Source organism: Lissotriton vulgaris, chromosome 11 (assembly GCF_964263255.1).
Source record: "Lissotriton vulgaris chromosome 11, aLisVul1.2, whole genome shotgun sequence".
In the NCBI taxonomy this organism is placed as follows: domain Eukaryota; kingdom Metazoa; phylum Chordata; class Amphibia; order Caudata; family Salamandridae; genus Lissotriton; species Lissotriton vulgaris.
Window position 1 is genome coordinate 646,348,188 of NC_141699.1, and position 23,945 is coordinate 646,372,132.

Genomic DNA, 23,945 nt, shown 5'->3' on the forward strand with positions numbered 1-23,945 from the left:
AACAAGCTAAATTAAACATTGAACTGTGGCACTTAAACGGACTGCCTGTCAGGTGAAGGACACCACTTGAAAAAGTTTCCAAGGGAAACGAAACGCGTCGTAAAGTCCTGAAATCACGCTGTTCGCCTTTAAATTAAACGGCCATTAAATGAAGTCATGTGTGCGACTCACTTGTTTTCCGCGAGGGAAGCTGTTTCTGGACATTAATATCGGCGTGGTTCTGCCGAAGAGTACACGCACCGCCACAAGAGCGCCACACTCTCCTGAATTGAACCCAAGCGCTAGAACCGATAAAACGGACTAAGGAGACAGGTGCCGCCAAGGACTGGACTTTGGTATTGGTCCCAAGTCAGCCTGAAAAGGGGGCTGACATGGGAAACTTCAAAGCCGGAAAAATTGCTTTAATGGAACAGCGAGACCAACTCACCGCCCACTGGAGGGTCTAATCAGCAGACAGCCGTCAGGACCACAGGCTCCATAATGCAGCTTGAAAATGGAAAGTCTCCACAAATAAATGCCTTCGGAGTAAAGGTAAACAAGCTAAATTAAACATTGAACTGTGGCACTTAAACGGACTGCCTGTCAGGTGAAGGACACCACTTGAAAAAGTTTCCAAGGGAAACGAAACGCGTCGTAAAGTCCTGAAATCACGCTGTTCGCCTTTAAATTAAACGGCCATTAAATGAAGTCATGTGTGCGACTCACTTGTTTTCCGCGAGGGAAGCTGTTTCTGGACATTAATATCGGCGTGGTTCTGCCGAAGAGTACACGCACCGCCACAAGAGCGCCACACTCTCCTGAATTGAACCCAAGCGCTAGAACCGATAAAACGGACTAAGGAGACAGGTGCCGCCAAGGACTGGACTTTGGTATTGGTCCCAAGTCAGCCTGAAAAGGGGGCTGACATGGGAAACTTCAAAGCCGGAAAAATTGCTTTAATGGAACAGCGAGACCAACTCACCGCCCACTGGAGGGTCTAATCAGCAGACAGCCGTCAGGACCACAGGCTCCATAATGCAGCTTGAAAATGGAAAGTCTCCACAAATAAATGCCTTCGGAGTAAAGGTAAACAAGCTAAATTAAACATTGAACTGTGGCACTTAAACGGACTGCCTGTCAGGTGAAGGACACCACTTGAAAAAGTTTCCAAGGGAAACGAAACGCGTCGTAAAGTCCTGAAATCACGCTGTTCGCCTTTAAATTAAACGGCCATTAAATGAAGTCATGTGTGCGACTCACTTGTTTTCCGCGAGGGAAGCTGTTTCTGGACATTAATATCGGCGTGGTTCTGCCGAAGAGTACACGCACCGCCACAAGAGCGCCACACTCTCCTGAATTGAACCCAAGCGCTAGAACCGATAAAACGGACTAAGGAGACAGGTGCCGCCAAGGACTGGACTTTGGTATTGGTCCCAAGTCAGCCTGAAAAGGGGGCTGACATGGGAAACTTCAAAGCCGGAAAAATTGCTTTAATGGAACAGCGAGACCAACTCACCGCCCACTGGAGGGTCTAATCAGCAGACAGCCGTCAGGACCACAGGCTCCATAATGCAGCTTGAAAATGGAAAGTCTCCACAAATAAATGCCTTCGGAGTAAAGGTAAACAAGCTAAATTAAACATTGAACTGTGGCACTTAAACGGACTGCCTGTCAGGTGAAGGACACCACTTGAAAAAGTTTCCAAGGGAAACGAAACGCGTCGTAAAGTCCTGAAATCACGCTGTTCGCCTTTAAATTAAACGGCCATTAAATGAAGTCATGTGTGCGACTCACTTGTTTTCCGCGAGGGAAGCTGTTTCTGGACATATATATATATATATATATATATATATATATATATATATATATATTACCTACTGGCGGTCGCCAGTAGGTAGTTATAGTTAGGATTTTTTTCAATGTTAATTCTCAAAATTCTATTTGCAATAACTTTGGCACCAGTTGACGAATCTGCCTGAAAATGTCCTGAAAATGGCCTCGCGGCGCCCCGGTCCTTCCCTGAAAGTTTGGGGGGGATTCGTCAAGCGGGGGCCGGGATAAAAGGGGGGTCCCAAAACGCGTTTTCTCCATGTTAATTTCCATAGGGCGGTCGATTTCACTTTTAGCCCGAACGGCTGAATGGATTTTCACCAAATTTGGCAAAATTGTAGGGACTGGTAGCCCGATGTGCCTTTGCTATGTCTCGAGATATGTGCTCCTGTAGATTTTGAGTAATTTAGGTTCAAAAAAATATATATATCTATAGCCGCGCCCCGGTACGCGCCCCGGGGAGCGCTCCGGGCGCGTCACGTGAGGTGCGCACGGAAAGCTGATTGGTTCTCGGGTGTCTGTAAACATTCGAAACAGTCCGGAGCGGCCGCCATCTTGTGTCTCGGTAAAATCGAGACATAAGAGGTGGCTAAAACAAAGGGGGAAATGACCATAAGGCGTCAGGGATAGACCCCCTCTGACCCCCTAGGTTTGATGTGGGGGCAATAAAAGGGACCAGCGGGGCATTTAAAATATATATTTTTTTTGTTTTGCGCGGGGGGAGCGCTTGGTGCGCTCCCCGGTGCGCGTACCGGGGAGCGCACTATGAGGAAAAAAGAATGACAGAGTTTTTAAAAAAGAAAGCCATATTTTAGAAATTGGAGGTAGTTCTTAAAAGAACTTTTTTTTTCTTCTTTTTGTTGTTTTATATTTTTTTGTGTTTTTTGAACATTTTGTACTTTTTTTGTCTTTTCAAAACAGTTTTATATTTTTTTTGTATTTTTTTAGGGGGAGAAACAAAAAAAAGGGAATTGAAACTGGCTCAACTGGAGCAAAAAAACAAAAAAAAACAAAAATTAGTTCTTTTTGGGGCACTTGTGGTTGTCACCTGCAAGGACGATTAGCTTTACGCTCTGTTCACCATAGGCGATAAGCTTGCCACATGCAGTACAAGGTATTTTAAAATCAGCAAATCTTGGCTGAATACAAGGCATCATCTCTGATGTTTCTGGTCCTGATGAAGAGGGTTTGTTTCTTTGGGAGGTGGTCCTTGAAGAATGGGGAAGGTTACTGGCCAGTTCCCTGAGCTCTGCACGAGAATAGTTGTTAGGGTGCTTTCTGGTCATATGACGAATCATGGTATAGTTACCAAATGAATATTTTTTGTTTGGGTTGCCCCTTGAAAGTTCTTCATTGCAGATTAGGCAAGTTACCTTGGCCGCATTGACTTTTTTCTTCCCCTCTGGGATTGAAAAAAACTCCCATACAATGTGTGGCTTGGGCTTGTATGGGGTATTTTCTTCAGGAAGCCATCTTCTCCTCCCCTCCTCCTCTTCCTCTTCCTCCTCTTCTTGACCACCAATATAAACTGGAGCTGGTCCTGTTGGTGGTGGTGGTGGTGGTGGTGGGGCAGATGCACCAGCTGTTGCTGCTACTGAAGCCATTATTAAGATCAAAAAGGTACAGAGATGTACAAACAGGTCTTCCTCAGTCAAAGGACAAAGTTAGAATAAGGAAAAAAGGTGGGGTCTTTCATCATTTGGAAAAAAAAACTGTCCTGAACCAATGAGAAGTGTTATTTTCAGGTCACAAGACCAGGGGCTTCATCATTATGAAACCAAAACTGTTATGAACCAATAAAAAGTGTTATTTTCAGGTCACATGACCGACGCGCTTACGCTACGCGCCCCGGGTCGCATAGCGTAAGCGCGTCGGATGTTTACGTTGCGCGATCGTATTCGCTCGAGTACTTCCGGGTGCGCTTACGCCGTGCGTATCACGCGGCTACGCGATACGTCACGATCATGTTTTCGTTTGCGATATTGGCGCTCACGGGACGCTCCCCGGAGCGCGCCCCGGGCGCTTTTTAGAAGTACGCTCTCCGGGGCGCTCCCCGGGGCGCGCTCCGGGAGCGCTCCAAAAATAATTTTTTTTTTAAAAAAAATGGGATAATTGTAGGGACAGGTAGCCCTATTATGAAGTGGTTTTAAAAAAAATTAACTTTAGAAAAATATGTATTGTGCTACATTGGGCTTAATATATGTTAGAGCCAAAATGTAGCCCAAATGTAGCCCAATGCAGCCCAATGTAGCCCAAAGATGGCCACCAGAGACAAAAAAAAATATATCCCAAATATCAGCCAGATGTAGCCAAACTGTAGCCCAATGACAGAATGTATCAGAGTGTTCTAAACAACTAGAGCGCTAACAGTCTTACTTATAAAGTGAGATTTAAAGTTAGGAATTAGTATTTAAAAAAACCTATAAAATTCACTGAAAAAACCATAGGTTAAATACCAGTTATAGTTAGGAATTAGCATTTAAAAAACCTATGAAATTCACTGAAAAAACCATAGGTTTCACACCAGTTATAGTTAGGAATTAGCATTTAAAAAACCTATTAAATTCACTAAAAAAAACATAGGTTTCACATCAGTTATAGTTAGCTGGAAATCTTACTGTCATAAAACCATTGAAATTCCACGTTATAGTTAGTTGGACTCACTATAACTTGCGCGTGTAATGCACTGCTGATGACGTCACATATTACATCACTCATGACATGGTCAGTGACATCACTCATGACATCACTGATGACATCATCCTTGTGACAGAGTGACAGACCTCCTTTCACTGTAATGTAACCCATGAAAAACATATTGAAAAATATAAATTAAAACATTTTAAAAAATGGAGATACCCATACCAGTTACAACAACCAATTCAATAATTCCACCATTTATATATACATTTACACATTCATCAACAGTTCCATATAGTCACTCATACATATACTCACTCATCATATGTAGTGATACACCTATTCATCCTGTTACACACCGACAGTCATCAAAAAGTTACTCACACATATACTCACATATGCAAATAAACTAATAAACATCCATTTATTTGCATATACAAGTATACACACACTACAACCTTACTTCTAAGGAAACTTACACATACTTACTCTCTTAAACAATCACTTATAGAAACACATACTTATTTAAACAGGAACTCTTACAATCTCTCACTCTCTCATATACTCACTTATATACATCAATACTCACATATACTAGATAAAAACATATCTTGTTACTGATAAACACAATAGTGAGATAGTCATTCACTCACTAACACACACATATACACACTCATCCACCCATACAGTCCTGCACATATGCTGTCTTCTAAACACATACAAACAGTGAGTCAGTCACCACCCCATGCAGCCACTTATACACAAAGTGAAACCCTGATACATTTATTACAATATTTAAAAGTTACTTGCTAATATATATATACACTAAAATACACTTAATAAGGCAGTTAACCAATCAATTCTTTTGAAAGAAAACATCCATTTACACACTTATTTAACCATTTATTCTTCCATCCTCCTTTACAAATACATATATAAAAAAATTATTTTTCAGAAAGACACACATTCACTGGATGGTGTCATCAGTGATGTCATGAGTGATGTCACTGACCATGTCATGAGTGATGTAATATGTGACGTCATCAGCAGTGCATTACACGCGCAAGTTATAGTGAGTCCAACTAACTATAACGTGGAATTTCAATGGTTTTATGACAGTAAAATTTCCAGCTAACTATAACTGATGTGAAACCTATGGTTTTTTTAGTGAATTTAATAGGTTTTTTAAATGCTAATTCCTAACTATAACTGGTGTGAAACCTATGGTTTTTTCAGTGAATATATATATATATATATATATATATTAGATACAATGTTCGCCAGTCCACTTGCCTCTTCAATGGTGGCGGCTCGAGCGGGGAGGCGACCCCCATTATATTCCTCTCACCAGCTTTTTTTGTTCAAAGAAAGCCAACTCAAGCCCATATTCGTAAGCGTGTTGTTTTATTAACCCAAAAGACAAACGCACACCCGACGCGTTTCAGTGCTGTCGCACCTTAGTCATGGGTAATTTTGTTTGTTCAAAATGAAACTTTAAAGCGCTCAATAAACATAACAATAGAAGTAGGACTACCTGTCCCAAAACCAAGTGATTTCGTTTGTACATAGCAGCCATCTTTGACTGTCTCTAAGTCTATTAATCCAAATGGTATTTTGTAAATTGTACCTTTAAAACCAAAAATCATAGTTTCTTACAAGTTCATTAATGAATTTAACATTATCACTTAAATTCACATTTGAACATATCATACTAATGCATATTGCCCCTGTGGGCTGGTTGTTCACTCCTTATTTACAATTCAGCCCAAGTGGGCAAAGTTAATCAAACTTGATAAAAAACTAGAGATTATTTTCACCATATAATTAAGTACATTCCATTATTCCCCTATTTTACAATAAATCATACAGTCTATTCTTTTCAATTAGGCTTTTCTGATGTTCTTTCTTTGTCTTGTTAAGCTGACAGTACGTCTCCTACAAAAGATATATAACAACATGCGTAACCACCGTGGAAAAGTGCAATTTAAAAACAAACCTTAAGCTTCTGTGATAACACAATACAGTGATATGTACATCTGGACATATAATCTACAGCACTTATATCAATAGTCATTTCTACTTGTTCAGCCTAAGTGGATTGACATCTCCTCGTCCTTATTTAATCCTAGCGGTTGAACTGTATCATCCTTAATGATCATTCTCGACTCCAATTGACACAACTTTCTTACTCGATCACTGCCCCTTTCTGACTTAGGGATCCTATTAAGTGCACAAAATTGCAATAAACTGACATTTTTCCGATGAAATTCTTTGAAATGTCTCACAATGGGATACTGTTTGTCCTCATTGGCGATTCCCTGGTGTGCTCTAAAACTCGTTTTTTAACTTGATGAGTTGTGCTACCAATGTAGACAAGAGAACAGGGGCAACATAAAGCATAAACACAGAAGTCAGATTTGCATGTTAAATGCTTTTGAATCACAAATGGTTTTTGAGTTATAGACAAAGAAAGTTCTTTTCTATTTACACTGTTCTCACATGCCTTGTCTGATTTGCACATGAAAAAACCTTTTATTCCTTTGGTATTGTCTCCTTCTTTTATAGTACTACTGCATAAGATATCTTTTAGTGCAGGACATTTTCTGAAGGTAATGTTTGGTTTGATTCCCCACTGCTTTTTTTAAAATTGGTTCAAGATCTAAAACATGTCAGTATTTTTTCAGGCTTTTTCTCACCTGCCATGATTGATCTGAGTAAGCTGTGATAAATCTGATACGTTCATCCCCCTTCTCACTGGGAGGTTTTGGATTGAGGAGATCTTCCCTAAGAACAGATTTAACCTTGACACAAGCTTGGTTAATAACTTTGTTCGAGTACCCCCTCTCACGAAATCTCTCACTCATATTGATCATTTATTTTTCAAACTATGAATCTGAGCCACAATTTCTTTTTGCCCGTAATAGCTCCCCATACGGGATGCTACAGATCAGATTTTTGGGATGACAGCTAGCCACCTGCAAAAGGCTGTTCCCGGCAGTTGGCTTGCGGAACAACCTACTTACGAGTTTGTTTTGTTCTACATGGATCACCACATCTAGAAATTCAATGGTTTGATTTGTCGTTGTGTGACGAATCTTCACGAAATTTTTCCAAAAAAGTGTACAGCAATTCTAGTTGTGAATGGAAAGTTTCGGGTTGGACCATTAAAGGAGGGGAAAAAAAGGGGGGGAGCAAAAAAAGTGTGTTTCCCATGTTAATTTCCATAGAGCCTTTAGACACGACTTCTGACTGAAACCCTGGACGGAATTACTCCAAATTTGGCAGAAGCTAAATTTTGTTTTGCACATTGTGCTTTTTGTTACTTGGTGTAAATCCATTCAGTAGTTGGCGAGAAATTTAAAGAAAACCACATTAATATATCGACAGTAGCGAAGAATTTGCGACCATTTCATGATAAATCGCAAATGCGTACGCCAACAGGAAAGCCATGATTGGCTAGCCGCAACCTGAGCAGAAAGTTACGGCCACCATTTTAGTTTTTTGAAACAGTCCCTGGTGCTCAAAGGAAATAGCAGAAACTGGCATAAGGGGCCACATTGAATGTACCCTGACTCCACGGGTGGGATACAGGGATGTGTCAGGGGCTCAGTATGGACAGAAAATGTCAAAGAAAAGGTTTTTGAATGCCATGCACAATATTTCTCAGTGATGCTCAGTGCGGCTCCCTGCATAACATCAGAATGAATTTGTGAATATTGTTGAAAAATATACATATGTATTCACTCTCAGTCTCACTCAGACAATCATAGAGACACTCAGACACTTGCACATCTACTGAGAGACCTACTCAGACACGCATTCACACACTCCCACACCCACTCAGAGACTCATGCACCCACTCACACAGCCACTCAGAGACTTATGCCCACTCACAGACCCAGTCATAGACTCATGCACCCAGTCACAGACTCACTCAGATTTTCAGGCACCCACTCACACATTCACTCAAAGACACACACCCACTTACATACACATTCAGGCTCTCACAAACCCACTCATGGACCCCACTCAGACACACATGCACCCAGTCACAGACCCACTCAGAGACTCCTACATCCACTCACAGTACCACTCTGAAACTCATGCACCCACTCACAGACCCACTCAGTGATTCATGCACTGATTCATGCACCCACCCACACACCCACTGAGAGATGCATGTACGTACTCACACACCCATGCACAGACCAACTCAGAGACTCCCACTCACAGACCCACTCAGACACTCATGCACCTACTCCTAGACCCCATTCAGACACATGCACCCACTTACAGATTCACGAACAGACTGATACACCCACTCACAGACCCACTATGAGACTCATGCATCCAGTCAAAACTCACTCACACTCTTAGACACTCATGCACACACACATAGATACATTGAGAGACTCACACGCCCACTCACACATCCAATCAGTCACACACCCACTCACAGACCCACTCAGAGACTCATGCACCCACTCACACAGCACTCAGAGCCTTACACCCACTCACAGCCCCAGTCAGAGACTTGGGCACCCAATCACACACCCACACAGACACTCCCATACCCACTCACAGGCCCACTCAGACACTCATGCCCCCTCTCATACACCCTCTCAGATAATCATGCATCCACTCACAGACTCACTCATGCACTCACTCACAGACCCACTCACACACTCATGCACCCACTCATATACCCACTAAGACACTCATTTACCCACTGACAGACCCACTCACAGACTTACACACTCCCTCACAGACCCCCTCAGATACTCATGCACTCACTCACAGACCCACTCAGAGACTCATGCACCCACTCATACACCCTCTCAGATAATCATGCATCCACTCACAGACTCACTCATGCACTCACTCACAGACCCACTCACACACTCATGCACCCACTCATATACCCACTAAGACACTCATGCACCCACTGACAGACCCACTCACAGACTTACACACTCCCTCACAGACCCCCTCAGATACTCACACACACACTCACAGACCTACTCAGAGACTCATTCACCAACTCAAACACCCACTCAGAGACTAATGCTGTTGCGTGCTTATCTAGGATCCTGATCGATACTGTGACCTTATGCCCCTATTCGGCTATAAATCCATTTGTTCCCTATATTGGCATAACCGTTCAAGTGCGATATTCAGTAACTCATCTCTGGCCTCACACGAACAGAGCCACATTCCAGAATAGCTTTCTCTGCCACTTCCTTTGCAACCAATTAGTGCAATGACAGAGCAGAAGTCACTATCTGAGATTCCTAGATTAACACTCTGAGTTCTTCAACAAGATAAAAACTCAGCAAACCTGGAAATCCCCGCTTGCTGTGTTTTGATTAGTAATGGAACTCTAATGAGCACTGATAGACGATCACTTCCTAGTGACATCTTTATTGACGTCTTATGTCCAACAAACTTACGTCAAACAAGGCACCTTTCAGGTATAAATATTACCAACGTTGCCTTAAGCAAACGCTAGCTGCCTCAATGCCATCGCTGCTATCTTCGCTGAAGCTGAAGAAGCTGTTATGCTGAAGATATCATAGCTGCTATCGCTACTGCTATCGCTGCTAACTAGCGAACGATGGTGTGGTGAACTTAGGAGCTGAATAGCTGTCCCCCTGCAAAGAGCCCAGCAGATGCAAGCTGCCCGCGGACGTTGTCCCCCCTCCTTCTCCTCCTCGACGCGCTGAGAAGAGACGCTGCCTTTCTCCTGCCGAGGAATCCAGCTCCAGCGTTTCTGGTCTACCCTTGCGGGTGACTGGGATATCGAGCCCTGAGGGAGATACCAGACCTCCATCATTCTATTCCAGAGGTATGGTGTTGACTAAACCCTTGAGAGAGAATTCTTGAAGCAAACCTTGGCAAAACCAACTTAACTTAGCGCTACTTACTTACTCCCCTCCCAAGTATTAGGCTTAGGTCAGGTACACTGGGGTAGGCGTAGTTAGAAGCACCAGTTGAGTATTTTAGCCTAATGTATATATGTTTTATTACTTTTAAATCATTGTATGGCTAAGAAACCATATCGATGCTTTTACAGTATTATTTCGCAATACTTATCTTACTGTACGTACTTTTTATCATAACAAGTCTTGCAATTGTGGCAATACATTTCTCTTGTACGAGAAGAAAGACTGTTCAATAAATGTTAACCTTTTATTGACAAACGCCCGTCTCTCTATTCTCTACATATTGTGAAAGTAAACTGCACCAACCTGACTGAGTAAAATAACTGTCTATTGTTTCACACGACCCTAGAGATTGACTCTTGATCTGAGGAGCAAAGTTGTCATGTTGCACGGTTGTTGGAAAACTGAATCCCTTCTTGTCTGTGCCAGGGAAGCTGATCACTTCCTATTTCAGTCAAGAAAGTTTCCAGTGATCTCTGAGCTAGTTGGTAACAAACCCAATTAAGTTTAGCATAGTCAGTAGAGGCCTGGAAGATCCGCACTTCTACGTCGATACTACTGTTTATGTTATTCCAATGCGCAGGGCCTATTGGGAAAATAGGAACTACGCTACAATGCACCTACTCACACAGCACTCAGAGACTTACACCCACTCAAAGACCCAGCCAGAGACTCATGTTCCCAGTCACAGACCCACACAAACACTATGATACCCACTCACAGACTCACTCAGACACTCACACCCCCTCTCAAAAGCCCACTCAGAGACTCATGCACTCACTCACAGACCCACCCACACACTCATGCACCCACTCATACGCCCACTCAGATACTCATTTATTCACTCACCGACCCACTCATGCACCCAATCACAAATCTATTCACAGACTCATGCACCCACTCAAATACCCACTCACAGACTCATGTGCCCACTCCCAGACCCACTGAGACACTTGTGTTCCGACTCAAAGACCCACTCAGCCACTTGTGCTCCCAATCACAGACCCACTCAGAGATTTATGCACCCACTCACAGTCTCACTGAGGCACTCATGCACCCACTCACAGACCCACCCAGGCACTCATGCACCCACCCACAGACTCACACACCCACTCACAAACCCACTCACAGACTTGTCACCCAATCACATATCCACTGAGACACTCATGTTCCCACTCAAAGGCCCACCCAGCTACTTGTGCCCCCACTCACAGACCCACTGAGTGACTCACAGACCCACTCAGAGATTCATACACCCACTCACAGACTCACTGAGGCACTCATGCGCCCACTCACAGGCCCACTCAGGCACTCATGCACTCTCTCACAGACCCACTGAGGCACTCATGTTCCCACTCACAGACCATGTACTCACTCAGAGGCTCATTCACCCACTCACAGGCCCACTCAGCGACTGATACACCCACTCACTGACCCACTCATGCACCCAGTCACAGACCCACTCAGATGCCTACTCAGGGATTCACATACTCACTCAGAGACCCACTCAGGTACTCAGACACCCACTCACACATGGATACATACAGTCACACAGTCACTCACATAATAGCTGTTAGAAGGATTATCACTAATTAGTAGTGCACCTAGTACACTAATTTAACTTTTCTAGTAGCTTAGTATATATGTATTGGATATATGTATAACAATCATATATGGTATACATTGTTTATTAATCATAAACTCGTAGGAAATACTTACACTCATCAGTGATGTCACTGACCATATCATGAATTGTATAATATGTGAGGGTATCTGAAGTGCATTGCAGGGGTGTTAGTTACAGTTAGCTCAGGTTATTATAACTGCTGAATTTCTATGGTTTTGTATGAGTGAAATGTGAGCCTAACTATAACGTCACTGTAACTTTTATTTTGCTTGTGAATTCCACTGTTTTTATGTGATTTCCTAACTATAATGTCCCTGTAACCTTTATTTTTTAAGTGAATTTCTAGAGTGTTTTAAATGTTCTTTCCTAACTATAGCCAGTAACCTAAGAGAATGTGTGTTTGAGTGGCTGTATATGTCGGTGAGCTGGTGTGTAAGTGGCTGTACCGGTCTGTGAGTGTGAGTGTGAGTCGCTGTATGGATCTCTATGTGAGTGTCTGAGTGTCTGAGTGGGACTATGTGATGTGTGGGTGTGTTACTGTCTGAGTGGGTGTGAAAGTGTCTGAGTGGGTTTGCGAGTGCCTCTATAAGTATTTGTTGGTCTGTGAGTGACTGCACGAGTCTCTGAATGATTCTGTGAGTGGGTGTGTGAGACTCAGTGGTTCTGTGAATTGGTGTGTGAGTCTCTGAGTGGGTCTGTGAGTGGGTGCATGAGCCTCTCCATGGATCTGTGAGTGGGAGCATAAATGGGTCTCTAAATGGGAGTGTGAGTCTCTGAGAGGGCCTGTGAATGGGTGTGTGAGAATGGGTCAGGGTAGAGGTACGCTGATCCCATGGCTGGAATACAGGGGTCTTTGTGGAACACCTGATGTGTATAATATGTCAAAATAAAGATCCTCCACAAGCAATATTTGCGATGACATCCCAATCCTCAGCGCAGCCCCTTGGTGTAACATTATGAGAAATACCCAAATATTGCAGAATTAAGAAAAAATACATTCACAGACTCAGTCAGTCAGTCAAAAGTAATTTATTCGGTTTATAACAAAAACCATAAAAGTATACTAAACATCAAAGTCAAGACCACTATAACAAACAATAAAGAAATTATACGAATATACAATCCATAAAATACATTATCATATTTAACCCCTTCGCTGCTTATGACGAGCTGAGCTCGTCATGAAATAATGTATTTCAAGGCTCTCCAGCACAGGAGGGGAACTGCCTTAGCAGTCATGTGGTTAAAAGCATACACTAACGAGATAGGTATGGGATTTCATTACATCTGCAAATGTCATGTAAAAAGACTAATTAAAAAGAATAAAAACAATTTATTTAAAAAAGAGACAAAGTGCTAGATCGCAATTCATAAATTCATCGCTATGTACAATGGGTACACTTGATTTTCCTCTTAAGTCTCATAGCTCATTCACAAACTCACTCAGACACTAATGCATGTACTCAGAGACCTGTTCACACTCTCTTACACCCACTCACATACCCTACCCACAGAGACACTCACATACTCACTCCCAGACACACTCAGACACTCATGCACTCACTCACAAATCCACTCAGACACTCATGGACTCACTCAAAGGCCCACACAGACACTGACACACCCACTTACAGACCAATTTAGACAATCATGCACCCACTCACAGACCTACTCGAATCCTCACACACCCACTGTCAGATCCACTCACACACTTATGCAACCACTCACAGACCCACTCACTCAGACCCTCAATCACCCACTCATAGACCCAATTAGACACTCACGCACCCACACACAGACTGACTCAGACACTCACACACCCACTCACAGAGCCACTCAGATGCTCACAGACCCACACAGACACTGACACACCCATTTACACACCCACTCAGACACTCAGTCGCCTAGTCACTCACCCACTCAGACACTCACAGACTTACTCAGGGATCCGCTCTGACAGTCACCCAGCCACTAACAGATCCACTCAGACACTTACGCACCCACTCACAAACCCACTCAGATGCTTATGCGCCCACTCACTTACTCACTCAGAGACTCATGCATCTGCCGACAGACCCACTTAGACACTCATATACCCACTCACAGATCCACTCAGACACATGCATCCACTCACAGACCCAGTCAGAGACTCATGCACTCTCTCACAGACCCACTTAGAGACTCATGCAACCTCTCACAGACCCACTGAGACGCTCATACACCCACTCATAGACACACTCAGAAACACAAGCACCTACTTACATGCCCACTGAGACACGAACCCACCCACAGACCCACTCAGACACGAACACACCCACTCACATGTTTTTGGAACATTTAGAACCTTGCATCTACTTACAGTTTCTTAATTTTTGTCTTCTCCAGGGGAGAGAATGTGGCCTACCGGTTAGGGCGGTGCACCACGGAGCTGAGGAACCGTGTTTGAGTTTTGGCAGGCACGCTCAATATTCTGTGATTCTGGGCAAATCACTTAATCTCCCCGTGCCTAACCAAAAATAATGTGTCCATCTGTAACTTAACTGGTGCTCATGTAAAGCGCTCTGATACCTTTGGGTCAGTTTGCGCTATATAAAACTCCACCAAAAAAAGAATAATCTGTGAATTTATTAAAACTGGTTCTGTGTATTTGTAATTTCCATGTATTTTAGCTTTAAAATTCTTCTTATTTTTGGTAATCAATGGCTTGACGTTTGAACTGCTTGAACGACGCTGTTTGTTTAAGAAGGTAAAGTGTTTCTGCTGCGATAGAAATAATGCGAAAAAGGAAAGGGCGAAGAATGCAAAAGTTACAGAAAATTCATAAATTTAAATAATTGACATTTATGCAACATTACACTTGCATACAATATCTATCTATCTGTCTGTCTGTCTGTCTGTCTATCTATCTACCTACCTACCTACCTACCTTCCATCCTGCCTGCATGCCTGCTCGATAGATCTATCTATCTATCTATCTATCTATCTATCTATCTATCTATCTATCTATCTATCTATCTATATCTATCTATCTATCTATTTCTACCTCCGTCTGCTTGAAGGTTGTGAACAATGATCACCTCTCATTGACTGAGGTTGAGAAAGGTCATGACATTGGCAACTCTGCGCATGTGGCACAAAAACCATGACAATTTGTAATCCTGCCATCTGACGCGGTATAAGACTTAATTAGCCACTTGCTAAATGGGTTCCACGAGGCACCTTACGCCTGCGACGGCGCTGCTTATGTTGCAGTTTCCAAACGATCTGAGAAACAGTGGGGCTGCTCGACACCTCTCTTCAAGGCACTCACGAGGAACGTTACAGCTCGCGATGAGAAATTGCGAAACACTGCCAGAGGCACGATAAACAGAGCTGTCCTCCGAGCAACCAATTAACATTCAGAAATCACACACACCAGGTCTCATCTTGTTCTATTTACACACGCCGGAGTCAGCACAGAACAATCAATGCCTCATTCATTTGTTTTTACTTTTTCTAATCATGTATGTAAATAGCAATTAGCGATCAGATCCTAAATATTCCATAAACGCAGCAGTGCTTTATGCAAATATGCAGCAAGCCGGTGCCTTTGTGGGGACGATTAAAATGTTGAAGGCAGCGCGGGAGCCCCCTCGGCTCCCTGACAGCTGTCACTGCGGCTGAACACAACTGTACAGTCGACGAAAGCGCTGTCTGGGAGCGTTAGTGTTTTGCCACTGAGGCAATTTCTTCATTTCACACTGGCATATGCTGCTTTATTTTGATTTTTTTTGTTTTTCTTCTCGGAAGCACGATGAAGATGTCTGCTGCACGCGTTCACTCTTCTCTAGCACCTGTAGTTGGGGAGTGTTTGCTGACAGGTTATTTAAATGTTCACAAGGAATTAGTCAGTAGATCTTTTTTCGTTTTCAGAGCTTTCGATTTTTTTTTTTTTAGTTCTTTGTTCACCATTGCTGTGTTATCTGTTGTTCCGAGGATAGGTCGTTCGGAAGTAGCCTTTGTTTTCGAATGAATGCACGGTTAAAAGCCGGCTCATATTTTCACACGTAATGCTCCTAATGTAATCCGTGGACGCTTTTACTGACAAAATGACCACGCCTCAGATTCCTGTCCAATCAGAAGACGTTTTCGTTCACACCCCGATTATGTGTGGGTTGGAATTTGGTGCGATATTTACAGCACCTGGACTGTTTTAAAAAAAAATCAATTTGTGCAGAATTAGGGCACTTTTTACAAGTGTAGGGCTAAATCCTGATATGCATGCAAACAGGAGTTTTATGATAAGCATCACAAGCTAACGGTTTTCTCCTGATAGATTCTGGCTGGTCAGACCTGCTGAACTTTATTAGGGGAAAGTCCCACATATAGCTAAAACATGCCAGAATTTGATGTGCTAAATGTGAGTTCATTTGTTTTGCCTCATTTCAAGTTGAAGACTCCGAATAGGAGATATTTACCACAGTTGATAAACTCTTCACCCCAGGGTAATTGTATTTGCTAAGGCCCTGATTTCAAGTGGACTGTTAAATTGAGATTCCTGTGCAAACACCGGTTTGTGCAGGCAATGCAATTATAAGTGGTGCAATGTTTACCACACCTAGGACCCGATGTAGGTACCAAATACCGGTCGGAAACGGCCGATTTCGGCCGTTACCGACCGGTATTTGGCTTTTGACATGTAGGTGGGTCGGAATTTACAGATTCTTGATATTTACCGATTCGGTAAATTTACCACTTAGGTATTTTTCCGATTCGGTAAATATACCGATTCTGTAAATCCATTTGTAGGTGGCACAGTTTGCAGTGCCGCAGGCCCTTAGGATTTCTTATTTTACCACTCAATCCTATTGGGTGGTAAAATACCGAATTCCAGTGTATATGCACATCTGTGCATGTACACCTATGCCATGTGACACACAGACATGCCCTTAGGGCATGTATGTTTGCCACATGGCACACAAGCCTGCATTTGGGGTGCTACAGGATTCGGTATTTACCAATTCTGTAAATGCCGAATCGGTATTTCCCATTGATTCCTATGGGCTTCAAGGCCCATAGGAATCAATGGGAAATGCCAATTCGGTATTTACAGAATCGGTAAATACCGACTCTTACAGAATCGGTAATTAATTACCTACACCTGCCTCCTTCCAATTTACTTACTCTTAAATACCGATTCGGTATGATTTGGTATTTAAGAGTAGGTAAATCGGAATTACCTACATCTGGCCCTAAGTCATTACATGGTGTTATTAAGTTTGCACCCTGTGTGAATTTTGACAAACCACATTTGCTGGAATTTAACTGGACAAAATGCTTGGGGCCTCATTTATGAGGCTGTGCGTCACTTTTACGCCGCCGGTGCGTCACTTTTTGTGACGCACCAGTGGCGTAAAAAATGCGCCTTGTTGCGCCATATTTACAAAGTGACGCATCTAGGTAGATGCGTCACTTTGTAAACCCCTGCGCCACATTATACCTGCGCCAGGTATAATGTATGCAAGGGGAGCGTATTGACACAAGAAAAGGTCATAGAAGTGATGCAGTGAAATCTATGAGATTTCACTGCGTCACTTTTAGGATGCCGTTGCATCAAAATCTTGCGCCTGCCTCAAAGCAGGCATAAGACTGACGCAGGCCCTTTCACATGGGGCTTTCCCCATGTGAAAGGACGCATTGCTGGAGTTGCGTCACTTTTGCGACACACTCCAGCAATGCGTCACTTTTGCGCTTACAGATACGTCAGAAATACTGACGTATCTGTAACTCCTTGCGACATGATGCGTCATACATTAAATATGACGCATCAGGAATGTCGCAAGGAGTGCGCACTGAGAAGTGACGCATTGCTGCTTTCCCGCAGCGATGCGTCATTTCTCATAAATGAGGCCCTTGGTATTTACCAGGACAAAAGGTGCGGTAAGCACCAAAATCCACACGGTATTCCCAATAAAATCAGACAAGGTGATTATTATTGCATCCAATAAATTCAGAGCACCTCGGTGTCAAATTATTTGGAGTGTGATAATTACTGCATCCAATACAGGCAACTAGTAATCAGATTCCATGTGTGGTAAATACCCCACCCTATTCCTTCTAAATTGTATGAAGGCCATAGACCCTCATTATGAGTGACCTAGTGGGGAATGAGTTATATATCGTGCCTCCAAATAACAACAATACCCCAGGGATCAGTATTTACTTGGGCTGACATATAAATTCTGTCATGAGGTTTGCTTGCTGCGCCAAAATTCTCATGTAACAATTGACCTGCTCAAAACCCACCTGTGGAGAATTGCTGGGGATGCAGTAATTGCTACTAAACTCAAGACTGCGATCTCTGGGTAAATGTTAATTTACACAGGAATCTTAAAGAAAGCATGCCGCTTATAATGAGGGACACAGTGGGGTCTGTACCACACCCGATAAATGCCATTAACAAGGTGAACAGTATTTACAAGTTGTTGTAACTTAGGGCCAGACAGTCCTATTTTTCTTGCAATCATTCCCTGGGTGGACTGGAGCCCTTGTTTTTGGCCAGTTTTGAGTACCCATAGCTGCTGCTGGGTTCTCTGTTCTTCCCCAGCTTCCTGAGGTTGATTGCAGTAGGCATGAGTGAGGCCTCAAGAGCGAGTGAAAGAGTGGGAGGGTGAAGGTCCCTCGTGATCGTCTGTCCAAATCCCCCCACACCCTGCCCTACCGCCCCCGCTCTTACCTGCACGGGCTGCGGCTGGAGACGGTAGAGAGGAAGAGATCAGAGACGGAGAGGAAACAGAGGAGAGAAGAAGAGAGTGTGCATGGATGGATTAGAAGAGAGAGATTAAGCAAGGAGAGTTGGTTTGAGCATTTTTGCCAGGGCTGCTGTTGGTTCCCCAGTGGTAACTACATCCTATTCTGAATTTTAAACGTTGAAATGAAGCATAGAGGCATACCATGCAGAATCAGCATTTAACAGGCCAACTTCTGCATGGTTTGCCTGTTTTTTTTGTTCTTTTCCCACATTAAACCTGTTTAACCCGTAGAATCTATCGGGAGAAAGGATAACTGAAGGTGTGATAATTAGAACTCTACCGATAAATCCATTTCCTCTTTAAATTCTTGTTTGGAAAGGGATCAGAATTTAGCCCTAGCCCTGAACTTATACTTTTACCCCGTGGCGAGGTATTTATTAGATTTGGTAAATACCCCTATTCTGATTACACTCAAGAAAAAATGTGGAACTGCATGTGAAATTGATGTGTTCTGCCTGATGGTCTCACCTGATAAATGTTGTCTGGTTTGACGGGAGCTGCTGCTATTATGCTTCTGTGCAGCTGCAGCATTTTTTGGTATAATTGTAGATTTACCTCATTGGCCACATAATCAATCCTCTGCTGCATAATGTGCTCACTTGAACCCCAAAAATAATTCTACCTCAAATGATTCAAACCTTACTAAAACCGCAGCAACACGTGTTGATGAGCAGTGGAAGGCCCTTTGCAAAGACTGTCATCTTTCTATTGCTACTTGCTATATATGGGGAGGTTATACTGGTACTAAGGAGGTGCAATCAATGCCTAGAAAGTGTTCACTAGTGTAAAAATGACAAAATAATGAAGTATTACTATCACAAAATGTACAGTATTACACCTCATAATTTGCCTTCCCTTATCCTTACTGTATAATTTGCTCAACCCAGTGGCCCTGGCCTTGACCTGGCAAAATGTACCAGTTGAAAATGCTGGGAATGCAGTGTTTGCCTCTCAACACATAGCTCCAATCCCTGCACAAACAGGAGTTTGGACAGGGTTTGCCCCACACACAAAATCGTGCCAAAATATCAATGCTTGGGGTTTTATGCTAGGATTTTGACCATTCTCTCTTTCCACATACACATTTTTAGAGAAACAATATTAAAAAGAATCAGGGAGCCACTCCACGTACAACAATCAGGAGGTGTACCCAAGCCATCGCCTCGATAAACCTACACAGCAATGCACTTCCATTTGCAATGTTTTGTTTTGTAAAGCCTTTGTATTCACACAAATGTATATTTTTTGCGCTATAGGAAATTAATAAAACGTAGGCCATTGAAAATAAGAACTGCGCCGGCCTTGAGGTAAAACCCATTCCTACCACTGCTGACTGTCAGCAGCCAATATCTGGGGTTGTAAGTCTCTTACGAACTTCAGCTGGTCAATTTCCTGATGCCAAGGAAGAGGCAGATGATCACAAAGGACTGCAGTGACCAGAGAAAAGGGCCTGCCTTCTATTCCAACCCATTTGCTCTTTTGGGCATAAAGTAAGATGAACCTGCGAGTGGGCAAATGCGATATGAAACCCTGCTGCCATCCCATAAGCTGTTGACATCTACAACCATGACCACATGCGTGTGGGTGAGAGAGCGCAATTTGAATGCAAAATACATCGTAACCATATTTAGACGTATATGTTGTAAATGTAGGAATGAAACGTATCCCGTAATGTAAAGTTGACAATTATAACATAAAAGCCAACGAATATGATAACATGCTATAGGAAATGTAAATGTATTCACATGTTAAAATGCATTAGATTTAGAAGGCCTGTATACATGATGGGTAAATGTAGAGATGCTTATGAAATGTAGAACGTGCACAGTAGAATTTGCGTATATGTGTAACTTTAAATGGAGAAGCGGCGAGAAATGTAATGTGGAAAAGCATAAACGTAGAGAAATATAATGTAAAGAAATGTAGGGAACGTATATGATAATGTAACCAAGGAGAATGCATAAGTCATATACTATACAGTCGTATTCTATATATATATGTCTGATGTAGAATGTATTGAAGTATAACTAGGGCTTTTCTAAAAGTACGAATATATAAATGTAGGCCAAAGGTTATACTGTATAGAGAGTTTCTGTAGGAATGCTGGAAGAGTTTAGGTCATTTGTGTTTGTAACCTGACTGACCAAGAGTTCGAAGGAGCATAGTCACAAGAGTGTAATTTGGAGGGTTTGTAAAAGTCGTAAATAGTTTGACGTGGACGTGAGAGCCGAGAAGTCTAGCACTTGTTAGATTTAAGGTGACAATGCCGGACGGAACTTGTTGCTCGAACGTGAGGAGAGGCATATGTTGAAGCGGACTATGTTTTGACAAGACCATTCACATGATCTAGAAGGTTAAGAAGTGTATAGATAAGTTAAGGCCTTGTCCAAGTTTCTATGACACTTGAGCCGAAAGAGTCAATAAATGTCAACGATGAGATGATGAAGATGACATCGAAAGGAGAAGGGTCAACTTAACGAACGACGCAAGGAATGGACCAATGGAAGAAGCAGGAAGTTGACATCATCGGGGGAAAGTCCGTGGTGGGCGTCAAGGGGCGTTCCACCCACACTGTGATTGTGTATTTTAGGGACAGCACCCCGGGGAGGAGAGAGCAATCAGGACAATCAGGAAAGAGCAATTAGCAATTGGGAGATTAGGAACAGCGAGACGAATTGCTCAGAACAAGGGCGAAGGGTAGATGCCTTAAGCAGATGCGCTAGGACATCAGAGCGCAAGGGAGCAGTAGGCCGAGGACCCTTAGAGAGCGGATGGGTAGGCAGATAGGGTACTGCTTCTGAAACTTAAGATTTCCTTTAGAGGCTAAAGAGAGTTTGAACTTCTTTGGAAGTCAAACTGCTGACACCTTTTTAGGGAAGAAGCTGGCGAAGTAGGGTTGACACTTAGTATAGAGTAGGGACAGATTAACTTGATGATTGTTTTATCTTACTGCAGATGACGCAGAAGGAACCACTTCACACCGAAGCTTAAGAGGCTGAAATTGAAACTGATTTTGTAAATCGTATACTTTGAGGTTTTATCCTGAGTGGATTGTATCGTATTCAAATTAATCTTTATATAAACTCTTAAAACTCTATCAGTTGTAAGTGGTTCTTCAGAGTGGCGTCAGTTAATGGGGTTTGTCTAACCAAGGCGGGGGTGGTCCTTTCCTCAATGACAGATAAGACCGGTCCAAAACAGACGAATGGGATTCTTTATTAAATTTATCATACTCATAAATTGATACCAAAATCTCATTCCCCGCAGTTGGTAGCAGAGTAATGATGGTTATCTTCTTGAGGAAGACGACCTAGGCCAGGTTAGTTTACCCCAAGGTCCCTAGTCATCGTCGACCAGAAGAAGAATCGCAGCCGAAGACGGTGCTGATGGTGCGTCGAGAGAAAAGCAGCAGAATCGGTCGAGAGTGAGTATAAGGGTCATGCGTTGTAAGATTGCGGTGTTTTATGTTGTTCCTGTGTTGTAATGTCAAGCGGAGTTGAATGCCTGTAGAGTGATTGGGGGAAGGTTGTGAGCGCGCGCAACCGGATGAAATCTTATGTCCAAGAGGACTTAAGTGGTTCGGGTGTATCGAACACCCAGAGTAATTTGTCTACCATTGAAAGGGGGTCATGAGGTACCATTGATTTCCCGACAGACCGATGATAGGGGGAGCGTATGTGTGAGTGAATGAGTAACGGACGCTGGTCGTACGTTTACTGTGTGTAAGTAACCTATCAGTTGAGGCAAGTGTCCGACCGTAAGAGGAAAGACGCTGTGCCAGTTGAGGTAGCAATTACAGTTAGACTGTGGCCGTACAGTCAGAGAAAAGTGATCGCTTGGACGGAAGTAGTCATTTTTCGATGTGTGAATGAAAACGCATGTGAGATCGTGAAACGAGTTGAGAGACGAGGGAAGCTGCTGAAGAAAATAGAAGTGTCGTCAGCGTAAAACGACGCTGAGATTGGTCGGTTGGCATAGAACTGTGCTGGGATAGGCGGATTAGCGAGAGTCGTACAGAGATTGGTGGTTGTTATCAAGACGCAAATAAGTAAGAAATATCAAAATGAAGTGTTTCAAGGGTTTAGGAAAAATCTTTAAAAGAAAGAGGAAAAATTTGTATGCCGGAGAAGAAGCTCCACCAGAAGGCACACCAGCATATCATATGGCAGTCAATGTAGGCTTACACTCGATATTATGGATTTCCGAGTGGCACAGACTAACTGAAGGGCAAAAAGAACTGGCGTTTCCAAGATTTGGAACGTTTAAATTAGAAGTGTTGAATCAACTGAAGGCGACGATGCTTTCAATGAGACCTCTACCGAGGCCAACACAATTCGAAGCTCTTGGTGTGTGGTTTAGAACAGCACACGAAAGGGGCGTAAAGAGGCGCCAAGAAAGAGTGAGAAGATCGGTAAAGGCGGTGCAGGAAGCTAAATGGGACGATGAAGCTAAGAAATGGAGGGTGCAGAAGATAGAAGCAGATAAACTGTACCCGATGTTGGAAGTTGCGGGAGAAAAGAAACCTCTAGAACAGGAAGATGAGGAAAGCGAGTCGGAGGAGGAACTGCTAGAGAGGCTATTGACAGACAGACCACCTCCATACAGTGGGGAACTTGCGAGTCCCATATTACCGCAGACAGACGGAACTAGGTGGGGGGAATATAAGTCGATCCCAGTAACAGAGTGGGACGCTACCAAGGCTGAGGAAATACCCCAAATTAGTTCGGAACAGAGAGTAGTGGGAAGATTTGTGGTCCAGAAGGCTCCAGAGACGCAATGCGCTAGGTCGTACCAAATGCCGGACGCTTTACAGGTCCCGGTCACCATAGGCCCTATTGTGTCAATCTACAACCCGGAAGGGGTCCAGCAGGATGAACAGGCACGATGGGACAGTGAAGGAGCAGAGAATAGGAATGCCACAATGAATACCCACAGGCAAATACGAGCGCCAATAAGTCGGAGTACCCCATTAGATTCTGCAACGGGTCCCAGAGTAGAACAGCGAGGTCGAAGAGGGTCAATGGATTTGAGGGGTCCTAAACCGAAAACCCATAAGGAATTAAGGGAATACCTGAGAGAATGGGACGCTGCCGAGGAAGCGCGGAATAGAAGTTTAGAAACGGGATCCGAGTGGAG